This window comes from Marmota monax, unplaced genomic scaffold, assembly GCF_021218885.2.
Source record: "Marmota monax isolate L192 unplaced genomic scaffold, Marmota_monax_Labrador192_F-V1.1 WCK01_AAM20220418_F8-fsc00841, whole genome shotgun sequence".
Classification (NCBI taxonomy): Eukaryota; Metazoa; Chordata; class Mammalia; order Rodentia; family Sciuridae; genus Marmota; species Marmota monax.
This window is the reverse complement of record NW_026693662.1, coordinates 110,350-135,150: the sequence shown is the minus strand read 5'-3', so window position 1 is coordinate 135,150 and position 24,801 is coordinate 110,350. Positions and strand designations below refer to the sequence as shown.

The 24,801-nt window shown below is 32.1% G+C and overlaps 1 long non-coding RNA gene across 1 annotated transcript in view; it reads right to left on the bottom strand.

Moving 5' to 3' along the window:
* Nucleotides 1-23,059, bottom strand: part of LOC131424761 (uncharacterized) — a 28,384-nt gene extending 5,325 nt beyond the window's left edge. The window contains exons 1-2 of the long non-coding RNA XR_009228279.1: nt 22,988-23,059; nt 17,357-17,494 (exon numbers count right to left, since the gene is read on the bottom strand). This is a non-coding gene — a long non-coding RNA (uncharacterized LOC131424761). The remainder of the gene's footprint in view (nt 1-17,356; nt 17,495-22,987) is intronic.
* Between the last annotated feature and the right edge of the window lie 1,742 nt (nt 23,060-24,801).

The window sequence follows — 24,801 nt, the reverse complement described above, 5'->3', positions numbered from 1 at the left end:
AAAGCCACTATTTCTGTAGGTAAGGGATCATTTATCAACTAATAGCATTTGTGTTTCACCTTTAAGTTTCTAGCTCCCTACTGTAATCACATATTGTTGACATTATTTTAAATTGTATGCGTGTGTGTGTGTATATGTGTGTGTGTGTATGTGTGTGTATGTGTATATATATATACATATATATATATATATATATATATTTTTTTTTTTTTTTTGCACAGATGTACTGCAGTGATTTAAGTTGACCTTTGGAAAGGAAACACCAAGCAGGACAGATAATCTAAAGCTAAATGCTTAAATGTGTGTTAGTCGTGTGGAACTTCCCTCCTTTATAAAAAGACTATGAGATTCTGGAATAGTATATTTATCTGTTTGTCTTATTCAAATAAACTCTAGATTGAGTACTTTCAGAAAATGTTTCCAAAGGAGTAAATACTTTAAAAATGCTTCTATAAACAAATATTATTGGTAGAATTTCCTACAGAAAATTGGAATATGCTGCATCTCCTTTACTTGCCATTTTTTGATTATTTATTGTTAATTTTGTGACCATATTTTTGTATAATGTTAAATAACAGAACATTATATGAGAAATATTGAATAAATTTCAGTCAGCTTTCTATAACCCACAATATAAATACTATCGCTTACCTTTTCTTCCTTCATAAAGGCAAATTAACAAAAGTAACAAGATAAAACTTAATTTTTATGAAATCACAATGAAGTTATTTATCTTTAAGTTAAATAATTTTAAAAATAATACATGAGGATACAGAATATTGGGGTTCATTGTAGCATACTGATACATGCGTATAACATTCTTTGATCAATTTCATTCCTCAGTACCACCTCCACTTGCTCTCTCTTCTTCCCTCTTCTACCCTATTGTTCACCCTTGTATTTTCATGAGATTTGTTTTTTCCTTTTTTCTCTCTAGCTTCCACATATGAGGAAAACATATGAACCTACACTTTCTGAGTTTAGCTTATTTTGCTTAACATGATGCTCTCCAGTTTCATCCATTGTCCTGCAAATGTCATAATTGCTCATCTTTATAGCTAAATAAAGATCCATTGTGTATATATACCAAGTTTTCTTTATTCATTCATCTGTGGATATACATATAGCCTTGTTCCATAACTCGGTTATTATTAATTGTATTGCTATAACATGTACACATGAATTACTATATATAAGTATGTTGACTTTGGTTCTGTTGTAATATTTTCTATAAACCAAAGGACATCAAAATATTTGGTCAAATTCTGATTATCTGTCCCTTTTTTCCCTCCTACTTCAGCTTAAAAAATCCTTTCCAGATTGATATAGAAAACACTGTTATGACTTCCATGAAAGAATAGGTCCATTGACTAACTGGTTGCTTTTATATAATACTCCTTGAGAGATTATGCATTGGTCTTGATTGCTGACTAAATGGGTCGTCAGAATTATCAACTTCTAATCAACTCTCATGAAATAAAGTTTTTGAAAATAAAAATAGCTTCCATCATTACTACTATTACAAAGTCACTAAAGAAAACTTGGATTGACTTGGGGAGAAGCATAATAACTTCATAGCATAAATTATGTTTTTACCTAATTAAGAAAGGTCGCTGCAGAAGGGTTTTAGATGAAGTTAATGTGAGGAAAATACCTTCACACTCAGTACTCTGAAAGTTATATCAAATAGCTTTCTCCATCTACTTTTGAAAGAAAATTATCCAATATTCATTAAATTTCTGTCCATCCATTTGTTCAAATAGTACCATTAGCTGCTCTTTGTATATTGCATTGGTCTCTGTTTTCTAGAAAAAGAAATCTGTCTTTTCAGGAAAAGTGGGCACAAATATGTACAGTTAAGCATTGCTCACAAGTCTTTTATACCCCTGTTCTCACGCAACTCAAGCTCTGAGTTTATTTGTAACACCAAAAACATTCAATCCATGCTTATAGAGACATATTATACACATGTAAATTAGATAGTCAATCTTGATTGGGATTCAATGCCAAACCTGAGCTAATTCCAAAAAAGATAATATTTTCCTCTTACCCAGAATACAGATTTGCTCCAAAATCTAAGGAACCTCTAGTGCATTAAGAAAGCATATAGGCTCTATGATGCATTCCAAGCAGAAACCTTTACTTCAAGCATTACTTAACTAAATGTGTCATAATCTCCAAATAACAGATCTGTTTTCAGCATGACTGTAAAAATACTGACAGTCTTCTGAGTTATTCAGTTAGAATATCAGAATTTTACAATCAAATTTGATGTATATTCCTTCCAAAATTCAAAGAGGCTCAAAAGTAAACTGATTTTTATTTGACTTAGAAAAAAAAATCATGACATAACTAAAATCAAGAAAAATACTGAGTAACAGGCTCCTCAATGTACACGATAGAGTCTTTCTCCTATACTGTTGTATGTTATATCTTAATGAAACATTCATGGTACCTGAGATAAAGTGCTAACGTAGCCCTATGAGAATGACACCATTAATGTAGTTGGTCAATGTGCTTTCTGGTGCAATTCTGAAATGATCACTGCCTCTTCAGTTTAATTTATATCTCAGATATAATATGACTTGTAATATTCATGTGGTAATACAGTAAAATGATATGGTTGTTGATGCCATATGAAAGCAAATTTCTTCCAGTATTTTCTGCATTTTGGAATAAAGAACAACATAATTGCTGTCATATCAAAATATTCAAATAACAGAAGTGGTGATGTTTGTTTTATTAATATACACTTCTGACACTTCTTTAATTAAACTTAAACTATTTCAGACTATAAGATCCAAATGTTTTCTGTGAAGACCAAAATTTTAGTTAGTTTTTGAGGCCCATCCTGCATTTTTTAAGATTTTTATAGTGATATCACCTCTTTTCTTTTTCACCAGTGATGATGTTGGTCTTTACTTTATACAAGGTATATATTTTGCAAACTTGTTTATGTTGCATCCATAAATGTGCTAGTTGAGCATTCTACATTTGAGAAGTATATATAACCATTTCCAAAGCTGGGGAAATTCCCAAAGAATTAGGTAATAGACCACTGTAAGACAGAATCAACTGTAAGACAGAATCCAGTCTAAGTAATATATATCTAAATTATAAATAAAGCCTCCGTTCTGACCAGTGGGCAAATGGTAGTTGGTGTTCTCAGAGATTAACATTAGATGGCACCTAGGGTCTAATTATCCCTAAAATAACTGGGTGCATCCATTTTCAGAATACATTATCCTAAAAAAATGGCTATATATTTCTTTGGAAATGTTTGGGAAGAGACTTATAGTGATACTTTGAAATGATTGCTACGTCTTTCCTCAAGTGTACATGTTCTCCCTAATTTTACATTCTAAAGTAGCTGAGTGTCTAAATTGACTGGTTCTGATAATTAGGTCTCAGGCATTTACTATCATGATGAGTCAAGTTGACTTCTTGGCCTGCGTCACACTAGAATTCCAACATACTTCATTGAAATCTATAAACTTATTTCAAATGCAGCATTTCATACCTTTATTCTCAACCACTACAGGAAATTAAAAAGAAATGTATATGTTGTATACATGCTCACAATATTTTACTCCATATTTTGGGTTTTGGTAGGTGATATGTATGTAGGTCATATATGCTATACTCTAATGCTCATGTTTCTATATTCCTTATTTTGGATTCTATCCCGGAATTTATGAAATTCTAGTTTTCTTTACCATAGGGTTTTGAGTCTTATTTTTTCAGTTAAGGAAATAAGCAATTTATCTGGAACCACTCTCAGATACTCCGCGTAGTTTCTTAAAATACAAGCTTTCTGGTAGGTAACTCCAAATCAGTAAATATAGCTTTTCAATAATGATTTTTTTCTTCTTTATATCATTCCTTCATAATCAATTCCAAATATATTTACAAAAGTTTTTACTGAAAAAATTGGCACAGCATTTTAATACTTTAGTAGACATTTTACTCCTTTGTTTAAGTTATTTGGGGATATAATTTTAATTTTAGTTCTAAGGGTTTCAGAGCTGTGTCATGAAAGTAGCATATTTCTTGTAGCATAAGCAACATACATGAGAACTTTCAAGGATGATAAGGGGTCAAAAAGAGATGCTGCTGTTGGCTGTGAACGTTGAGAGGGGTTGTTACAGTCTTGGTGTTTGGAAATCACATTCCTCTGAAATGTTACCTCTCAGGATCTTGGTTTCCTATTCTTGCACAATCATCTCTGTGATACATATGTCTATGTATGTGTGTGTGTGTGTCTATACACACACAAAATCTTGAAGTTTGGTATGATAACTGGGATTATAGGTGTGGTCCATTCTGGCTGAATATATCCTTCCATATTTACCCCCAAATATTAAGATTTTGGTCAAAGCAACACACACAATGAAATTAACATCAAAAGAGGAAAATCTTGATAATTTAGAATAAATGGTCAATAGAGAGTGATTAAACTCCAGTGAAGAATATGCTTAAAAACATGGATACAAGGCAAACTTTGTAGATTCACTGGACAAACTGCAGTTAAAGCCTGACATTCCACTAATCATCTATATGTTGTAGGGATATTTTAGAACCTCTCTGTGTCTTTACCTATAATATGAAAATAATAACAATTACCACTTAAAGATGTTATGAGTATCCAAATATGTCAAATATGTAAAGATGTTATGGGTATTCAAATATTTGATGCCTTGTTACACTGTAAATGCTTAAAAATATTAGCTATGTTTTCTAAGCAAACTTTAGGTATAGGGCTGTGAGGGATAATTCTATGTATCCACAGATGGGAAGTACAGAAGGCCTCAGACCTCCAATGAGGTTATTTGCATTGTCTGGTTTGCAGAGGAATACCACATGTAAAATGGAATATTGAATGACCATGACTAACACCTCACTGAGAAACAAGAAACTAGGCTATCCATCAACAAAATGTTACTGAACAATAAAACCAACAATACTTTTACTCTTCTGATATGGGTTTCTGCCTCAACCTGCCCAGCCATTAATTCAGGTACCAAAATGGTCATAAGGGGGATGAAGAAAGATAAACAGATGTATAAATAGAGAGAAATCTAGTGCTCAGTGGTTCACTAAAATCCCTGGTAGGGAGACAGTGACCCAGAACAAGCTCAGCACGTTTATTTTATTGGTTGTTATCATCAAAAGCGTTATTGTGAGAAAGTTTTTTCAGAACCAAATTCATAGGTGTGAGTAGTCCAATTATGATTATTAGCTTGCATCCATAACTTTCTACCCCCAGGGAGCTGGTGTCTGAACCTCAAGGTCAAGAACTGATAGTTCTAAGGCTGGCACAGAACCTCCTATTGAACAAGAGTGTCACCATAGCAATTAGGCAATCTTTAATCAGTACCTTCATGCTATAAGTTCCAAGGGGAGGTGATGCCTCTGTCACAAGACAGCTCAAGGACCCCAATTTGGTCCCTGATCCTGATAGGATTCAAATCCCTACTACCCAACTTTGTTTTTGTTTTAGAAAGCCTTTAATTCACCTTCCACTTTTGATGTATAATTTCAGTGGATACAGAATCTTAGATTGATGATTATTTTCCTTCAATTTTTAAATGTATTGCTCCATTCTATTTCTGCTGAAATAATTTCTAGAAAAAAAGTCCAGTACAATTCTCATAGTTGTACTTTAATAGGTAAAATGCTTTTTTTTCTCTACCTTCTTAAAATATTTTCTCTTTTTAACTTACTTTTCTGCAATTTTAATATTAAATGTTGTTTGGGTCAGATGTTTCACCACTGTGACCAAACGACCTGACAATGTGGGGTTCACAGGTGATGTAGAGGGCTATGAATTGGCTCTTCCTCCACATGACTCCCAGGGAGTCTGGGTTGTAGTCTTCCAATGTAGACCAGCAATTGCTGGGCCTTGGAGGTATACTAATTTAAAATCTAAAAACCAATTGACATTCAGCAAAGGGCCTAACATTTCTTCACTGTGGTGTTGGTGGATCATTTTGGAATATCTTGCTTTGTTTGGGGCAATTTGTTTCCTTACATTTTCATGGTGTTTGTATGTCTACTTATCTAACAGTATGGATCTGAGGAAGTAGGGTTTCTATCCTATAGACTTATAGGTCTCTGAAGGTTTCTAGTACCTCATGGGGGAGACAAATAATAACAACATCCAATGCAAAGGGTATTTAGGATTAACATAAACTAAACTAGTTCCTGCTATGACATCTATAATGTTGTTATGATAAACACAAATGATATGATCAGTTATTTCCTACAATAAAAACAGTAAGTTTGCAAAAAGGTTTACAATTTTGAATGGTGGACAGGGAGAGACCAGAACTAATGTAGGATGCGATGATTATGAGGGAGGAGGAGAGGCGATAGAAGTAAAAAATTAAAGTTTGAAAGAGAGAGCAATAGAGATAGGCTGTTAGCACAAGAAAAGAGAGAAATAATCAAGGCAAATATATAAGAGAAAAATATATATATAAAGTTAAAAAATTAAAAAGTATACAAAACAAAACTGAAATATACTGATCAAACATCCTATTTCTCAAAAAAACTGATCCATGAAAAATAACTGGTTTCAAAAATGTGGAAATGAGAAAAAAAATCAAATATGAATATGTATAAATAAGATCACAATTAAACAGAGAAAAGAAAAAAGGGAGGAAAAGATCTCCCTGAAAAATTAAAGAACTGTTTCCACTGGAGTTCAAAAGATTCTCAACTTCCCTTCTCAGCAGTGTTAGGTGGGGTTGTCTAGAGAATGATGCTCTCTACACCTTAGGGTAGAATTAATAGAATGAGAGAGGAAATCTCATAGGTAGAATTCCTAGAGGTGGGGTTTAGGCTTAGGTATGCTACACGCTCTTTGCTATCTGTCTGCTTTCTTGGTTTCATGCCATGGAGCAGCCAGGAAAACAGCCTTCTCTGTTCTGCCATCTTGAAAACCCTCACACTTCAGGATTCTTAAATCTCAAGCTACCTAACACTTGGCTTCCAGAAATTTTCTAACTAAAGTGTTGCCAACAATATTGGCTCTAAGCAAAGGTGTCTAATCCTGGGCTTCTGTTCCTGATAAACAGATTTTCTTTACCTTTCTGTATGGCCTTCCAGTTTTCAGTGAAGCAGTTTTTTCCTGTGACCTTAACTTTCTAGTCGATCTAAGAAAAACTATTTTCCTTCAACATATTTTTTCCTTGTTGAGAGGATAGAGTGGTGATTTCCAGTCTCTTTGTGTGTTGCAATGGTGTTCTTGCATGAGAGCACCAAAGCATTTCTATACTGAGAAGATTGGTAATTTGAATCATGGTTTTTCTGATTGCCTTGTGCTACATTTGTGCTGGGAACTTCCTGTGTGAAGGTACAGGTCAAGATGGCCCAGTTGCTATGGTGACACCAGCCAGAGTAGGATACATGCAAAGGTACGCAGCTGTATTAGTCAAGACCTTGAGCTCAGGCACCAGCTCCCAGGGATAGAGAATCATGAGCGAAAAAATGACCCTAATGTCTTGCCAGTTCTGCATCCTTCAGATTGCCTGCTTTGCTGAAACTTTCCCACACATAACCTTTTGATAAAACCTACATAATAAAAGTGCTGAGCTATCTCTGGGTCAGTCAAACTCCACCAGAGGTTGACTACCTACCTGGCCACAGATTTTTCTATGTATGTGTATCTGTCTTTTCTTCATCCCCCCCATTATCCTTCGTCCAGGTTCTTTCCCTGAATTAACGGCCATGGCTGAGAGATGAGAGACCTTGGCACTATATAGGAAGAAAAATATTCTCAACTAATGACACCAGAACCCTATAAAACCCATAAGGGGTAAAATAGAAACAAAACAAAAAACATGACCTTGACCTAATACAATAGAGAATAAAGTGAAGTTGAAATGAACTTAATTTGTCTAAAATTTTCCTAGATGAAACATATAAGAATATGTTTGCAAGGCAAGAATATTTAAGAACATAGAAAGCAGAGACATGGAAAGTAAAATGGATTAACTGGATCTTATTGAAACTGAAATCTGCTGCTGCTCTTCAAAGGTTGTTTTTTCATAAAATGTATACTATATTTTTTTCTAAAACACGACCAATATATGTCAAGATCTTCAGCTAAAAAGAAGAAAAAAATATGCTAAGCATAAAAGGATGAATCAAATTGTATTAGTTTACAGAATTGTGTGGGAGTCAGAAAAATAAGAATATTTTTTGCTAGAAAGAAAGCAATATCCCAAAGGTTTTTCATGGAAGAATTAGTATTTCTCTGACATGCTTCTAACAGTTATTATGTTAATGGCTGTATTTTAGAGTAAAATTAAAGGTATTCTGGAAAACCAAAATACCTCTGTCAAGTGTTTTCCAGATAACTTCTGTCTTAGCTTTTTCACTGCTGTGACTAAAATGAATTGACGAGAACAAATGTAGAGGAGAAAAAGGTTTATTCAGGGACTAATAGTTTCAGGGTCTCCATCCATAGACAGCAGGCTCCATTCCTTAGGGCTCAGGGTGAGGCTGAACATTACAGTGGGGTGTGGCAGATGGAAACAGTTCACATGATAATCAAGATGCAGAGAAAGAGACTCCACTCTCCAGATACAAAATATATACCCTACAGCCACAACCCCAATGAACCATTTCCTCCAGGCACACCCCACCTGCCTCCAGTCACCACTCAGTTAATCCCATCAGGAATCAATTCACTGATTAGGTTAGGGCTATGACCCAATCATTTCTCCTCCAACCTTTCCTGCATTTTTTCACATGTGAGCTTTTGGGGGACACCTCCCATCCAAACCAAAACACTTTCTATAATTTTTAAGTATTCTTTTTATACATGTGATTGAGCAATTCTGGGGCTAATGTTGATAGTCCAGTCAGAAAAGTATTTGAGTAATTTGGCTTTTAGATTTTCAACCAGTATAGAAATGAGGTCATGCCAAAGGTGCTTAGGAAGTTTCTAAGTTTGTAAGTTATGTTCCCCAGTCCTGGGGATGGAACCCAGGGCCTCCTGTATACTGTGAAAGTAGCTTTACCAGTGAGTCGAGTCCCAGTCTTTATAAACTAAGTTTTGATATCTGCCATATGCAACCCCTTCACCTATTTAGTGTTCTTTTTTTCTTTCTTTTCCATATTCTAAACAACAACAAAATCACTAACTGAAACCTACTTTTGCCTACAATGCAATGAGACCTTATAATAACACACTCCTACCTTCTCTCAAATGAGGGCTCTGCAAATATCATCATTCACTGCATTAAATTATGGTTGAAAATTAGTTCTAATTTTGTCCAAATACAGTATTGATAATCAGCAAAATGTCATATAAAAGAAAAGGAGAGATGAATTAAAAATATCTTATGTCCATTTGATTTATAGGTTAGGGTCAATTTTTTGTTTAATAAGTTAATGTATTTAACTTCTCTTTTGGTTTCCTATTTCAGAGATGTTAAGTATTCAATTTAACTTCTTATTTTTTTATACTCAAAAATTCTATTTTCTCTGAGTTTTATTATTTTTCTCTTAACATGATCATTCTGAATGAATTTTCTAAGCAAATCTTTAATCTCAGTGGCTTGGATATTGGCTGAGTTGATTTAGTTGTTTGATCCTCAGTGACTGTTCAGTATGAGTTGATGTTATCTTCAGTATCTCCTTAGTTATCTGTTCTCATTATTTGATCTGTGTGGTCTTCTAAAGTTCTTTAAATATGGAACATTCCTACTGTCTAAATTTTTCTTCTACTTTATGTGATTAAGAATATATAAATGAAATTTAATAAAATATGATGGATTTCTAAGAATATGTGAATGGTGTTCTTTTTTGCCTTTTGCAAGCAATTTTCCTTTTTTTATAATTTTTTTTCTTTAAAAAATATATGTCACACTTCTCTCATGTGTATTTTTCTCTGTAGTGGGTAAGGGAAAATATATGTGTATGTATGTGTATATACACACATGTATGTATATGTGTGTATATATGATATATAATTTTATTTAACATTATATATACATATAATTATTAGTTTGTTCTTTCTATGAATCCTAGTCAAACTGTTTCTGGACCACATTATTTTTAGTTATATTAGGAAAAAATTTCTAGTTTCTGTCTTAAATTTCTTTTTAGTGAAGAATAGAATTACTTATGTTTTGGTATATACCCCACTAGATTTATTTATAAATAAGTAATTTATAAAACATATTTTTATTCAGTTTTCAAAACAATGTCTAAACACTTTCATAGTAATCATATTAAAAGTACCTGGTGAGAGATGCGTTATATATATCTGACTCAGAAAACCTAATCTCTTTCAACCAATTCAACTGGTAGATAATGTAGCAGAAAGGTCCTGTGTTTTCATGAAAATATTAATTTTTCTTCTGGGGATAGAAAAAGGTAGATTTTCTATCCTGCCTCCTTCCCTTTGTGGGAGCATGTGACCAAGTTTGGACCAAAGTACTATGGAGAGAAGTGGTTGTGATCATGACCTTTCTCTCTCTCTCTGTCTGCTAGCCTTCGTGATTAGAATTAAACATATTATGCTAATAGAGATACAAAAGAGAGGGGGCATGGGTTCTTGAATTCATTGCTTATAGAGGAGCCACAAAAGCAAGCATCTTAAAAAGAACATTTCTAGACTTTATTTAAATGAGAATTTAAATTTGTTTTATAGTCACTTTGAATTTTAGGTTTCTTGTCATAGCAAAAGATAGTGTGTATGTGCATGAACATACATGTGTGATGTATGTGTATGTATATATATATATATATATATATATATATATATATATAAATACAGAAAGAGAGAGGAAAAAAGTAAGAGAGGTATGAATCTATGTTTAAGAACTGATTGAAGAAGACAAAAGTCTCCTGAACTATATTGGACAAAAATTGTGTGTTGGATTAATCTATTTTATCTACTAAAAAAGTTGAAAATGTGACATTTTAATCTGAATTACTTGTCAGAAGAGGAAAAATTAAAAAAAAAAAACTGTGTGTAGAATGTACCTACAGATTGTTATAAGTGGATCCAAATACTACTACCCTTAAGATTCCTAAAACTGGGGTCCATTTTATTCTCTTTATAATACAGATTTTTAAAATATTAACTTGGTTTATTTTGAATTGATTTTTATTCCTAACACCTAATTTTTCTTACGAGGAAAAGTCAGGATTCTGTTGATGGATCTCTCGCCATCTGTCTACATAACCATTGTGACAGTCCAAATTCTTAGTCACAAGAACAGCTGAATCTGCCTGCTTTCAGCAGACAATGAGTTCTTTAAAAGGATAGTGTACCCTTCAGAGAAGGCTGGCAAAGAAGGCCTGAGGCAAAGCAGACAGAAGTGATGCCCTAACCACCACATGGAGCTCGTATGGTAATAAAACACAGCCATTCTCACCAGGCACTAAAAACTGCATTTTGTACCATTGTCAAACTGGGCTGGAAACTGAAGTTCATGGCAACAGTGAACAGAACTACCTCTGGAAGATGTGCTAAACTCCATATTTCTGTTTACTCAGAGTCTACAGCTTTTATATCTGGAGACTGACCACAAACATTAAGTTTCTATAATCAAACTACCCTGGTGTCTATTTGGCACATGACTATTAAGGAACAACTTGATGGTAGAAAACTGGTAAAAATACGTGGTTATGTTTGAGCCAATATGGTGTAAGAAGAACTGGCATTTGACACTATATTTTAATGTTTCTTATAAGAAATCCATATTTCCATATTTTCCCTTTTTCCTCTACACTTCCTAAAGGCTAGAACATGTGAAATGAAGAATTCTTTGACTTACCAGAGAAACAGCCAAAAAAACAGGAAGAAAACTTTCACATCCTCTTTAGCTCTAAGTGCCAGAAAGGAAGAGAATGTAGTTTGTAGAAACTTATACTTGAATTCTACATGTAATAGTTTCAGAAAAATGAAATTTGTTAAAGTTCAACGTTGGCTCAAAAAAAGACGCACTTAGGACAGACGTGTTGGCACACTAATCCCAGAGGCCCGGGAGGCTGAGACAAGAAGATTGCAAGTTCAAAGCCAGCCTTAGCAAAAGCGAGGTGCCAAGCAACTCAGTGAGACCATCTCTAAATAAAATACAAAATAGGGCTGGGGATATGGCTCAGTGGTTGAGGTCAGCTGAGTTCAAGCCTTGGTTCCCACTGGCCCCCCAAAAACATGCATTTAGAAAAAAAGGTATAAAGAAGAGTAATTCAATCAATTGTTTCTACTTACACAAATTGTTCATAAGTCTCTGGCCTAGGATTTTGTGGAGGTTTTTTAATATTTAATTTTTAGTTGTAATTGGACACAATACTTTATTTTATTTATTTTTTTTTAATTTTTATTGTTGGTTGTTCAAAACATTACATAGTTCTTGATATATCATATTTCACACTTTGATTCAAGTGGGTTATGAACTCCCATTTTTACCCCGTATACAGATTGCAGAATCACATCAGTTACACATCCATTGATTTACATATTGCCATACTAGTGTCTGATATGGCGCTGAGTTTCAAACCCATGACCTTGCATGTGCTAGGTGAGCACTCTACCGCTGAGCCACAATCCCAGCCCAGATTTTGTGTTTTAAACCTTGAGAAAACATTAACATATAATAGTCGGGAATTTCTCAAACGTATAAAAAATCCATATGCCAGAAAAGAAACTTGAAAGCAAATTTCCCTACTAAGTAATCTTTCCTATATATCTGAAACAACATTTGACATTAAATTTAATAAGATTCTAAAATTAAGATTTATACACTTCTTCCTTATTCCTAAACAACATATATGACTAGAAATAATTTTTCTGACATCCTGAATTTTACATACTGATTCTTTTAAAATTATATCATTGTTTCTTATTATTTATCATATAGATATTTCCCATAAATATTTGAGTAAGACTTAGTCCTTCTATTACAGGTATTATTAACCATAAGTGTGAAAAGATATTGGCAAAGCTTCATTTTAAGATAACATTTTTACAAAGACATTTGAGCATTTTTGGAGGAAAGTTAGTTGTTTTACCTAACCATTCAGGTCTTGAGTGGTTTTCTTTCACAAGAAGATGACAAAAAGTTTTAGTAAATCAGATTATTTTTCAATTTTTACAAATATAAACATGTATGAATGTTTACAAATATAAAATATAAACTGAATAATTGTATTTTCTCTTTTATTGGGAATACTTTTACTATAAGAACACATATCCAAATTGAATTCTTGTCTTTAATGTACTTGAGTCATTTTAATTGCTTTTTTAAAAAAAATTATCAAATGTATGATGTGATAGGAATTTATCAGCATTATAAACCTATTATTTAAAATGTATTTATCAATATTTGTCTAATTTCACAAATGATAGAAACTAATATAAATGAAGTAGGGGTTGGGATTTTCATTTGAAACAGAAATCAATATAGGATTGGCTTAAAATATATAATTGTGTCTTTTGTGGAAGTGTCCTGTCCAAGACCAAGATTCATACACATTTTTAGAGAGGAAAAAATAAAGATGTTTTCATGATAACTCTGGCACCACTTCCTTCTTACAGACAGATCTCATGATATATTTAACATAGACATATATTTAATATATACTCATTAATATCTATTCCTGTACACCTATTTATTCAAAGACATTACACAAAGTGCTGAAAATATTGATAGGCAATTGTGAAAATCAGGGATAATCTAGAGTAGCTAAAATAGTATCTAACTAAAAATTGCTTTGTATTTAATTTTTTTGTTATCATTTTCTCATTCTTGAAATCGAGTTTTTGTCCACCCACCAGTTAGGATTTATAACTTTCAAGATTCAACAGTATGTCATGTTTGGTTTTCTTTTCTCTCCTTTTTTAAATCCCTTTTTTGTTTGTTTGTTTTTTAGCCTTTATTCCTGACTGAACTGGGAACTCTAAGAAGTAGAGAAATCCTATAGTATCCATGAGGGATTGGCTCCAGCAAAATATATCAAAATCTATGAGTGTTCAATTCTCTCATATAAAATGGTATAATAATCTGTGCACATTCTTCTGTACAGTTTTATATATAGATTCCCTATTATGCTTATTAAAACAAATATCATATCAATATGTTTTAGTATATAATTTATGGAAAGATGGCAATTAAAAAGTCTGTACATGTTCAGTCTAGAAGCAACTTTTTTTCCCCTAATCCTCAGTTGGTTCAATAAACAGATATGGGACCCACAGATACAGAGGGCTGCCTGTATATAATAATACAAATAATATATCGATACCATGCACATACCCATATATATCCCAGCCCTATATATTACAGGAACTACATGTATTAACTTTCATAAAAATGTTATAACATAGGTGTTGCCATTATCTTTACTTTTCAGGTTGATATATTATGTCTTGGAAAAGTTAACTTTAAAAATTTTTGTATCTGAAATGTGGTCCAAAATTTTGTATTGTCTTTTTTTCAAAAAGATTGCCCAAATAGAGGCTTAAAGAGCTTATAAAATTCTAGACTATGTTATTAACATATTACCTGGATTCCTTCATATGCTTGAAGTACTTTCTTAGACTCTATACTGAAAATTAAAAATTGTTTATCTACTGTAGGCTTTAATAAACTCCCTAGATAGTAAACATAAAAGGGCAGAAGTTTACCTTCTCCATTGTATTATAATAAATGACTTTCAATAGTGTCAATGCCCATGATTATGCATAACAATATTTATTGAATGAATTGATAAATGGATATGTAATTAAGATATTTAAAAGGAAATGTGATATTGAAAACATTCCACACTCTGTTGCTTTCTGGGTCCAGAAATTTGGTTCAAATGTCAAAAATCACTTGGGTTTAGTGTGCTGAAAATATCAGACTGACTACTAAGTAAGCTGACACTATGAAACTTACACATAAACAATAATGGGTCTACATGGATAACTGCGTGGCTGAATTGAAATGATTTTATATCATGCTTATTTTTGTTCAAGGTTCTCTTTCTCTTTTTAAAACCAGATGTTAAATTTAATAATATTTCCATTTTAAAAGCAAATAAATATGGATGTCAATATTCTGTAGTAACAAATGATTTCAAGACATTTGGATAGAAATAAAATGAACCATATTCAAATAATTTAAAAACAATATTTCATGAATTACATTGTTACCTTGAACAATTCTAGAATGATAATAGTTTAAAGATGTTCCACACCACATCCTTTGTCAGCTTACATTTTTTTAAATATTCTTTCAACATTATGCATTGAATTTCTGTTTAGGTAGTCAAATTATCTAACTTGAGATTCATTCAGGCACTATTTTATTTATTTTTAACAGAGACAGATGGCTATAAGTTATTAAGTCATTATTCAATGGATCAAATATAAAAAAAAACTTGTTTTCAAACAGAAATGTCATTATTTTCTGCTTATTTGAGAAGAATATTGAAATGACTTCTTACTGGAACATAGAAATTTGGTATTCCAAGTGAGTAATCCTGTATTTCCAACCAAGATTGACTGTTTCTTTTCTCAATCTTTTTTTTTATGTGTGAAGTTCTCTGCTTTGTTCACTCATACTATAATACTGCTCATATATAAATCCATATTTGCACTTAGTCTAGGACCTACTTAAAATAACAAAACACTACTTATACAAATTGAGCACATGTAAATCCTTAATTATTTACATCCTCATTTAAGAGGTTTTCCCTCCCAATTCCATGCTCTTCTATTAGATTGTCATCAACTTCCACCTTACCATTCAAGTCATAAATCTGAAGATCATTAAGCTCTTTAAAACACAATCAATGGTTTTCAACCTACAGCATCTTTCTAAGGAGTGTTTAAAGTGTGTGAAGGCAAATCTCACTGCAACAAACACAAAAGTATAAATAGTTTTCAGCAGACTGAAGCCAGAAACTCTAAAATCCTGAAACGCACAAGATAATAATAAACAAAAAAATGATTCCTCCAAATGTCAATATGACCTATTTTAAAAGCAATGTGCTATCTATGCTGAGTCAATCTAAATTTTTTTCTTTTACTTTTGCAATATTTCTCATATTTGCTTCTTATGTTTGATCCTTAAAACCAGCTTCTATTTCAGAATCCCACAGGCTTTTGCCTGTTCTATTGCAATACTTCCCAAAATGTGTGGTTTACATCCGCTCAGCTATTTAATTAACAATTTTTAAAAGCATTACATGTTTCATGCATTGTTCTTGGCACTGAGAATAGAGTGAAAGCACCTACTTTTAAGTAACCGCATTCTTGAGAATGAAGATAAAATGAAGGAAAAGTAAAAAATAAATGTATGTATAAATAATCCAGAAAGTTCAAAGATATAAGATAAAAAATGAAACTATGATGTGGTTGGCAGCAACTGGAGAAATCAAAACAATATTGAATAGGATGGTTGGCAAAGGGAATAGCAATAATATCACATATTAGGTAGGAATTCAGGGACACCAAGATGGTGGAGGCAGGGTAAAAGAAAAATGCCACTGGTGGACAAGACACAGGGACAACAGTCATCATGTCCCTGTTTATAAAAAGTCCCATTACCATAACAACTACCACTGAAGACTTATCACTCATGATATCTCCTGCCACAGGTTTGGTATTCTAAAACGATCAATAGAGGTAAAGTGGACTGTATTCTAGTTATATTTTCTAAAGCAACCAATGGGGGAAAATTGAACGATATTCTTCTCAGTTATCATAGATAACCAATGGAATCAAATGGGGCAAGGTCTTCAATCCGGTCTGTGTAGGGAAGAGAATGATGCCTCACAGCTCAGCATATGAGATACTAATTTCCACGCATTGGGCCCTTGAGCCTGTCTTTTACTCCTCCCACAACCCCCACCACCACCTTATGGAGTGCTACTTTCATTTCCACCTTCCATAAATCGAAACTTTGCCTGTTACTTCTGAGTCTTGCTCAATTCTTTGTTTAGGACATCTAGGACCTTGACCCCAACAGGACATTTCAGCAATGAAAACATATACAAATAATTGTATTAAACAAACAGGAAACTATTTCAGTTGAAGTGAAATGATTAAGTCGGGGGCTAAAATGCAAAAAGGTTGATTAGATGGGCAGAAAGGAGATGTGACCAGCCCTTATGGACAGGATAACCATGAGTCCCATCACACTCAAAGAAGTTCACAATTAATGTTTACCTGTAATTATTAGCAGTGTCCTCTTTTACCCCCAGAAACTTTCACAAAATGTATTATATATTCCTTCTTTTTACAAAAAATACAGAAGATGGTGTATTCGTCAGCTTTTTCCCTGCTGTGACTAAATGGCCTGACAAGAACAATTGTAGAGGTGGCAAAGTTTATTTGGGAACTCACAGTTTCAGAGATTTCAGTCCACAGATGGTCGACTTCATTCCTCCGTGGCTCAAGGTGAGGCAGAACATCATGGTAGATGAGTGTGGCAGCGGGAAGAGGCTCACATAATAATCAGATAGCAGAGAGAGACTCTGTTCACTGGATACAAAATATATGCATCAAAGACATGCTCCCAGGGACCCACCTCCTCCAGCCACATCTTACCCACCTTCTGTTGCCAGGGGATTAATTCACTGATTGGATTAAGGTTTTCATATCCAAATCATTTCTCCTCTAAACTTTCTTGCATTAACTCACTCATAATCTTTGGGGGACACCTCACATCCAAAACATAGCAGACAGGCATATACTCTATATATGGAGTTAATAACTTTAAGGTTTTTAGGAATGGACTAGCAAGATCTAATTGAAATTTTAAAAAATATACTGATTACTATGGGGCACTTTATTGGTGAGGGATTGGAAAAGGAAAATTGGGAGAAGATGAAAAGATGTAAACTAATTAGAAGCAATTTTCTGCAGACCCAGTGAGAACTAGTAATGGAATAGACAATGTTGTGACAACAAATGAGGAGCTCAGTGAATGTAGGTACAATCTGTAGGTGACAATTACTGTCTACAGTTGTCTACACTCTTCCTCCACTTGAGTCCTGAGGCCAGAATAATGGTATTAGCTTTTCTTGAAATTCAAATAAAGGGCTAAAATATTCTTTGCTCTTTTTCTATTTTATTGGGGTCTTTACATTGGCAGCAGTATAATCTCCACAAGTTTCAGTTCAGTAGAAAAAAACATGGATACCTTTGTACCATTTGAACTGCATTTCCTTCTACATTCTAATTTTTATTTTATCATTACTAAGGTGGACCTACTATTCTATCGTGGCATGAATCTCAATGCTATAGACCCACTTTCCTTTGTCAGCTCTTCTTACCTGGAGATGCTTAAAGTCTATTCTTCCTTTATCTGACCATTCTTTGGATAGATTTTCTGGTGACATCACTGTTCACCAATTCACAAGATCCTCCAGGTTGTTAAATAGCAAGTTGTTAGGGAGAAGAAGTGCTATATTCTACCCCTATTGGAATTCTTGTGTGATAATTATTATGCAATTCTCAGACTTTTAGAATTTTAGTCCTGTACCCTTGTGCTCTAGTGAAATAATATAGGCAGAAACTCTTTTCCTAGTGACTCATTTTGCTGATTATCAGAAATGGCATAATTTTAATTATTTTGAATTCTGAATGGACTTTTCTTTGAATGTCAGCTTATGCTTAAATTAGGCCAATGGTAATTACAAGGTTACACTTTTATGATTTGCAGTTTGACTCAATTCCTCTACCACTCCCCCTCCATCACCTCATCTATAAAAATGTACTTTTTTATGGTCAACATTTCTCTTTTTAAATTTGAAATTCTATTGCCTATCTAGCATTTGGATATTTACTAGGCAAATCTAATGAATATTTGTACAATAAGTATTTGTTCTTAAAATATTCTAAAGTGTTGCTTTGGTATAACTCCTAAATATCAAATTTCATCTTTATTATTGGTATTTCTTCATCAATAAATATATAAATATATGTTAATGCAAAGAAGTGACTTTTAGAGCACTATTAGGATGCTGAAATTTTAAACCACAACTATTATATCATGCTTCCTTTGAAATAATCTAGCAATTAATACCTGATTCATTTAATGTATACAATAGAAAACTTTATTAGCCAGAAATTTACATGGTTGCTTTATTTCTAGGAAATTATACTACTATTCTTCTTATGACTTTTTTATTTATCCTAATATTTTGTTATGTCTTCCTGAAAGCATTTAATTGATCATTGTGTCAAATGTGTGTCTGTGTGTATGTTGTGTGTGTGTGTGTGTATATATATATATATATATATATATATTCAACAAAATATTATAGCACCAAAAACCAAAAACTCCAATTATTTATTTCATTACCACTTTTATTAGTATAATCAAGTCAACATGAAAGTTTTACTACTCTACTCAGCATATAAAAATGAAAAAACTGAATATTTTTGGAAATATGTTTACTGGGATGAATGGAGCTGTTTGATTTTGTTTGCTTCCAAATCCTTCCTATATTCCTGAGGATTATTACTTTTGTTACAAGTAATGCTTTGTTTTTATAGGCATAACCTCTGAGAAGCCTTGGTAACATAAAATATTTAATGGAAATAGAAGAAGATTTAATGTTCATACATTCAAGATTTAATGTTCATACATCCAACTATTCAAACTCATTTCAAATTACAAAGCCATATTTAATTGATTGTTTACTATCATAAAATATGATCAGTGATCTAATAACTGATAACTAGATTAAGCACCTTTTTAATTAGTTGAAATAAAAGGAAAAGAAACTGTCTAATATGCAATATGATCGATTTTTCTGTCATTAGATATATCTACTTGTTCAATTTCTTGAAATTTTGCCAAACTACTAACGAGTCTCATCACATAAGTAATTTTATCTATTATATTTTCATATAAAGAATGATTATTTTATCATGTTTTCAAATCAATAAAAACAAAATGAAAACTATGATGCTACTATGTGTGATAATATAATTTTCAATGAAATGCTCTTTTTAACATCTTAAATATTTTAACTGTCAAAATCATATAATTGCATCCTTATATATATATGTTCTATTTATTGAAGTTTTTCATGATACTACAATGTAGCAAAATCAGTACTTATATTCTAGACAATTGGCTAAATCACATTTAATATTTTAAAAAATGTTTGTTTTCATTTTTCAAGATGAATAACATGTTAATACATATTTAAGAAATATTTTAAAAAGAGTACAAATATAAATTATAAAATATACTTTTTTTTTCCATACTGGTGATTGAACTCGGGGCACTCAACCACTGAGCCACATCCCCAGCTCTATTTTGTATTTTATTTAGAGACAAGGTCTCACTGACTTGCTTAGTACCTCACCATTGCTTAGGATGTCTTTGAACTCAGGATCCTCCTGTCTCAGCCTCCCAAGCCACTAGGATTATAGGCATGCGCCATCATGCCCAGTGTTATAAATCATACTTTTAACATAAACTATTAAACTTAGTAATGGAATGGTCAACATCAGTTTTAGTTAATATTAATTTGTGCTTGTTCACAATAAATTATAAATATGATGATGAAATAATTATCACCTAAATAGAAATAAATCTAAGATGAAGTTAAAAATTATAATTGTTACTAACATTCACAATGCTCTATATTCAACTCCCAGCATCACAAAAAAATTGTTATTTATGAAGGGTGATGTACAAAGAATAGAATGTTCAAGTTACATGATGCAATGTATGCAGAAGTCTGATGTTCATAGTATATTAATCTGCATATTAAACAAGAATATAAAATAAAAACCCACTCATTTTATTTTCATAATCATTTCTTTTTATTAATGAAATATAAAATTATATATTGACAAAATCACATGAAATAACAGTTACTATTCTAAATACAAAATATTTACTATAATGAGAGAAGCACTAAAATTAGAAAAAACTGTAATTGGAAGAAATATTTCATGAAACTTTTTTTATACCTAATAAATGCCAGTTTCATTAAAATTTCAACCATTTATAGGAAAGATATCGCATTTTTAAATTTAGTGTATCCAGAAATTTTGATTGTCCTGGAAAGTATATCAGGGACATTTAAAAAATTCAACATTATAGACACGTTTAACTTTTTCTTTTTGGCCACTCTCACATCAAAATAGTGAGTCATAAGAAAACTCGAAACTTTTCTTATCTTTAAGTTCTGCTTAATTTCTTTTGACATTTTAAAAATGTATTATTATAACTGTCTTCCTCTGAAGCCATGTGTGTTTGATAATAACCATTGAATGAAGAGGAAAAAAACAGTTTGATCAACTTTTATATAATAAATTTGAATTTATAATAATATACATAAGGGCCAAATGCTCTGTTTCTAAAGCCTCATTAATTCAACAAAAAATATATATGAAACCAGGCAGAAATGTTTTATGATATAAAAAATTATAAAGGAGGCTTCAACAAGAAACAATAATTCTAAGAGATACCTCTTTTTTTTTTTTTTTTCAATTCCAGGTACAGTACACCTTGGAGCACACATCACAATAAAATTCAGACAGCAAGAGGATACTCTTCTTTTGTAAAATAGGAGATACTAGATAATTGAATGTGGGTACAGAGAATCTATAGACCTTATTAGGCAATTCTCAGGTGGATTAATTTTAATAAAGAGAACATAAGAAGATTACAACTATAGAAATTAATTTATAACACTATGTATTTTCCTGCCATTAACCTTGGAACAGCTTCTGGTATCACATTTTAAAGACTGGGCTATCAAAAGTTTCAGCTGTCAATTTAACTAAATTGGTCAAAACTTGAATAGGTATTAGCTAGTATATTGTTATATCCCATATTATTATTGAGGTCCAGAGCAGCTGGGAAATATATTGAAAACTTAATTCTTTAGCAGATATCTTATTTCCCACTATAGGTAGTATTTTTGGATTTCCTTACAGAATGTTTGATAATGTTTAATTGAACAGAAGTATGTAAATAAGTATTCACTATATAATAACTACATTTAGTTTTCTTATTCAGTAAATTATTTTGATTATTTATTATATTTATTATATATCAGTCTTTATGTTAGCCCCTAAAGATTAAAAGAAGTCTTCAATTCCTTCCTCAAGTAGTTCATAGTATATTAGCAGAAGATAGATAAGTGGATACTGTTAATGCAAGGTAATGGTTGTTTAAATAAGGCTAGCAGAAAGATCACTGAAATGATACAAATTCCAATTTTCAATTTTTAAAGGCTTTTTGGAGGAAAAAGATACAATTCAGTCTCTGAATTATAAGAATTTGTAGACAAGCAGTTGGAAAATATAAGCAAACTGCTAATGAAATAAAGATTGCATAAGATCACACTGGTGTATTTTATACAGATGTCCCATGTTGTTCTGACTCATTTCAACCTACTTTTTTCAGTAGCATCTCTTATCCAAAATTATGACATCATCGCAAGCTTCAAAATTCTGTAAGGTTTTTCCTAGTTTCATATTAAATATTGCTTATTTCACTTGATGATCCTCAAAATGATAATTTTCTCTAGGTTATAACATTTTCTTTCTATTGGATATTGTATTATTTATTAGAAATGACCCTTTCTGAATATATATATACACACACACAATATTTCTCATGTGTCCATAAATAAGTTTTGAATATATAATGTGTTATAATATGTGCTAAGATCCATGGTTGAGTGCTTGGAATCAAAGATGATTAGGAAGACAGTGCAGAGCAACGCTTTTATAAAGAATGAAAGAGTTGTTAACATGAATTTAGTGCCAACCATGTGATAAGAAAACAGTTTTTTTTTTTTTATATTTTATGTCTTCTTAACAGCATTCCTATGAGGAAAATATTATTAATCATGTGTTTGCTACCTGAGAAAACAGAAACTTTAATAAGAGTTTTAGTTATTTACTCAGAGTCTTGCAAATAGAAAACAGTGGAATTGGAATTCAGAATTATGTTCACCATTATTATTGTGCTAAAATGGACCAACTCTATTGAATTACCTTGAAATATGTAATGCAGGGGAGAAAAAGTAATTTTCCCTCTACCCTTCTGAGTTCTTAACAGGGATACCTGTAACAAGAGACAGAAAAACAATAAAAATATGAAGAGAAGTTTACCAAAATATATGTTATATACATCAGAGATGCCCATGACATGAGTCATATTCAAAGGGGTGGCTTAGAACTCTGGCTTATACAGTGTCTTCAACAAACACAATTTTAGAGAAGTGACAAGTAAAAGGAAGAGGAACCTGTGTGTATAGGGGTAGCAAATTATGGAAAGACAACTAAATGACAAGCTAATGGCACATGGAGCCAGACAAATTCCTCCTCTGCAGTCTTCAGAATCTACAGTCATATATGTGTCTTGGCTGGTGGAGAGGGGAGGAAGAAGGTCACCATTGAAAATTCATGTCCTGTTTCTGGGCAAATTGGAGCCTCTCTTGTATTTGCACTTTCTCAATTGTTTTTAGCTGAAAATAGTCTCTTTGACAAAATGGCATAATTTGAAGTAGCATATTTCACTACTCTTTGATATTAAATTTTTGTGTATATTAATGTGCTTAAATTTTGATATATTTTATTTCTGTATATATATGATTTATACATATGGAATTTAAAGAAGATATTTAGCATTTAATCTAAGTTCTAACTTCTTAATTGAAATATATAAAGTTGCTTGATTGATTCAAGATAAGAGGACAGTTTATTATAGTGATTTGTATCATATAGTCAGATGCAGGCACATAGAGATGTATATTAGAGGAAACATAATTTTTATCAATTTATTTTAAATATACATCTTTTACATTGCCTTTTTACTCTTGGATAATTTGGAATAAACTAAAGTATATAATTGATACTTCTGAAGCTACCCAAGTTTGAAACAAAGACATTTTAAAGCCTGACATAAATGACTTAAAATTTAGTGCAAATCTACAATTACTGGGGATAAAGCCATGAACATCTTTGGCGAAGATTACCTTCACTCCACTTTTTTTCTTCAAATGTAAAGTAAGAACTATAGAAGTTGCTCCCTGCCTAGCTCACAGGATTGACACAAAAGTTAACATGACAATATATTTGCAAAGTATTTTACAAACAATAGTATGCTGTGAAATTCTTATTTTCATCTCCACTGTTATGATTAATTATGGAATTTTCAAATGATCAAAGAAATTGATGAGTGTGGACAGGCTCAAGATGAGGTATCAAGCTTGCCTTCAAATGATATATGTTAATAGCAGCAATCAGGAGGAAGAGAAAGAGATGCAAGTGATACGTTAGTTTCATTTTCATTCCCCTATCAGTTAATATAAAAATTAGTCTTAAAGAGAACACTATATTTATTTGGGCAGAATAGACTTTGGAGACCGGATAATTAACAGGCAAAGTCGACAGTTTAAAGATAGCAGTTCTACTGCCTTCCAGGAATTATGGATCCCATTCACTACAAATATTTTGTTTTCATGGATAGTGGAATCAGGTGAGGTTTATAATTTTGAAGTTACTGACATAACAATGCAATGCTTTGCATAGAATGGGTAAGAAATACGGATTTCTATGGCATAAGAAATAGAAAGAAAGGAAGGGTTGGGGAGAGTTTGAGAAAAGAGAATCCAAAATCTTGGTATGATCAAAAAGTAACTTTTGATAACTGAAATACTTGGGATGGTCTATGGTTAAAAAAAAAGAAAGAAAGAAAGAAATCTCCTTCGCCAAAGATATTCATGCCTTTATCCCCAGAACTTCTAAATAGATTATGTTATGTTGTTATGGGTTATGTTTGCAAATGGATTCAAGTTGCAAATGAA